Below are 2521 nucleotides of genomic sequence, written 5' to 3'. Positions count from 1 at the left end.
GGGGAGGGAAATGGGAGGCGGTGGCGGGGAGGAGGCAGAAATCCTTAATAAATAAATGAATAAATTTAAAAATAAAAAAATAATCATCACAATTGCTTTTGCCTAGTCACATATTCTTGTTGCTCTGTAGAGAGCCTGTTACACTGCTCAGGACAGAGCTGTTGTACTCTGGCACTGCATATATGTTATCCCTCTGCTTCATCAGGAAAGGTTTAGATTTCCATCTATAAATCTGATCAAATGGTGAGCACTGAGAAAGAAGATATAAAGTTCAATAAAGAATTTGTGATGTAGTGAAAACATCCCTGCATGTGCTCAACCTGGTCATTAGCAAGTCACAACCCTTTTGTCAAATATGTTAGCTTTTAGAAAAGACATCGGAGAAAATCAAGGATATGGTTACATATTTAGAACCAGAGATGTTACTTTAAAGATTTGCAATGCATGGTATTAGTCAAGACATAGACTGGAAAAAAAAAACTGAACAAAAGGACCCAGCATTGATAGGAAATATTCTGAACACCAGACACAGTGTCTGGGATAATTTGAACTTCATATATGAAATAGTCCCAATGACTCTATTATAAATATGACCTGTCACAAACAAAATCCGAGTTGAGGAAATAAAGGAGCAGTTTACCCATGAAGAAGCCCACATTAAAGTCAGTCTTCATACATTGGAGTCTCATTGCCATGTCCAGCGTTACCAAATGGGGATAGTAGACTCTACAATAAATTTATTGTCTGCAGAGAAATTCAACCAGACATTGAAAGATCTTGTCAAGGGTAAAATAGATTAGGGTAGTCTTGGACTGGAGTTTGCAGAAGACAATCTCCAAATCTCCTTTCCAGGCTCCAGTGGCTACTATTTCCTTCAGCATCCAGTGTTTGATGGGTTGAACCTCAGGGACTCCTGCATTCAGAAGATGGGAGAAGCAAAATTCATAATGAGGCCAGCCTTAGATACTGCTGTTTGTCTGCTTCCCTTCTGTGGCTTACAGAACTTCAACCTCAATAGAATCCAGAAGACGAAGCCACAGAGCAAAATACTTGATGAATTTTTCCGATTTGAAGCGGAAGTGTCCACTCACTCTTTAGTTTTCTTTTTAAATCCATTCAAGTGGAAATCTCTTGCTGAGTATAATTAAGGTCATTGCGAGAGCAAATAAATACTTGTTTATTTCAAAGTGACTTTCAGTAGTCTCCTGAGCTGTGTGCCAAGTTCCATCCCTCTCCTAGCCCTGGAGGCTGAACAAAGCAGTCAGCAGATTGGAAGAGGATGTCAGGTGCTCAAGGGGCCATAATTTGTGAGTGCAGCATGTGGTATCAGTGGTGTGTATTGTTCAGAGATAAGCTAATGGCCGCTCTTTGTGCTGTCCCAATCCACCAACTACAATGATTTAAATAAGAAATAAAGCAGTGCTGGAGTGATCAGAAAACACCCATCTAGGTACTATCCTGCCAAGCTACTGGAGCTAAATACACTTCCTAGTTAAGTATTAATCTTCTCATTTGTCATGCATCAAAGCTTCTTAAAAAGAGATCTTATAAGCCCCTGCATGTTCTTTAGGCAGGAGTGATGGTCCAAAGTTGTCTTCTGATTCACTAGAAAGCATCACAGTAGACAGACCTTAGCATCAAGAAGACAAAGATGTGGATTCCAGCTGTTGGTTACTAGCTGTATTGCCTTGGCAGAATCAAACTCATTATAAAAACTGGGAATACCTGCATGTTATAGTTTAAGAGAAAAATACTTGGTTCCAAATATGCCTTTCATATCCTCCTGTCCCACATACCTATCTGGAAGGAATGTGGGCTTCTTACAATGAAAGGAGGATCCATACCTAACTCAGGATACATTATGGACTTGTGGAAAGCTTCCCATCTTCTCAAAGCTATAGGAATTATTCACTGTCGCTCTCATCAGACCAACAGTTCCATTATTTCCAAGGGAAATATCTGGGCTGACCAAGCAGCTAGAACAGCAGCATTCTGGAGCCCAAACCTACCCCAATCACCTCAGAAGATTCATATAGTACAGCCCACATTCTTGCAGATACTCCCTGACACCCAGAAAATTCTGTCCTACCTACAACAGCTCTTTCATCCTAATAGCAAAGCTCTGTTTCATCTTGTCAAGGCTCACCTCCAACCCATCCCTGAGGACTTAGAGTTCTTAAGCTATCAGTGCCTCTTGTAAAATCTGTCAGAAGTCAGATCCCAAGACCAATTATCATAGCTTGCTTTTCCCACTCACCAGGCCAGGGGCTCCCTTCTAGGAACTGACTGGCAGCTTGATTTTACTCATATGCTTAGTCAGACAAGTTAAATGTCTCCTGGTTTTGGTGGACACCATGTCTGGGTGGACTGAAGCATTACCTACCACTAACAAGAGGGCCCAGACAGTTTCCGATGTTCTTCTTTGAGAAATCATCCCCTGGTTTGGAATTCCAATGTCTCTTCAGTCTGATAATGGCCCAGAGTTTACTTCCCAGATTTCTCAAACTTTGTCTAAGGCTCT

Source organism: Microtus ochrogaster, chromosome 15, assembly GCF_000317375.1.
Source record: "Microtus ochrogaster isolate Prairie Vole_2 chromosome 15, MicOch1.0, whole genome shotgun sequence".
NCBI lineage: Eukaryota > Metazoa > Chordata > Mammalia > Rodentia > Cricetidae > Microtus > Microtus ochrogaster.
Note: the sequence above shows the minus strand (reverse complement) of the source record.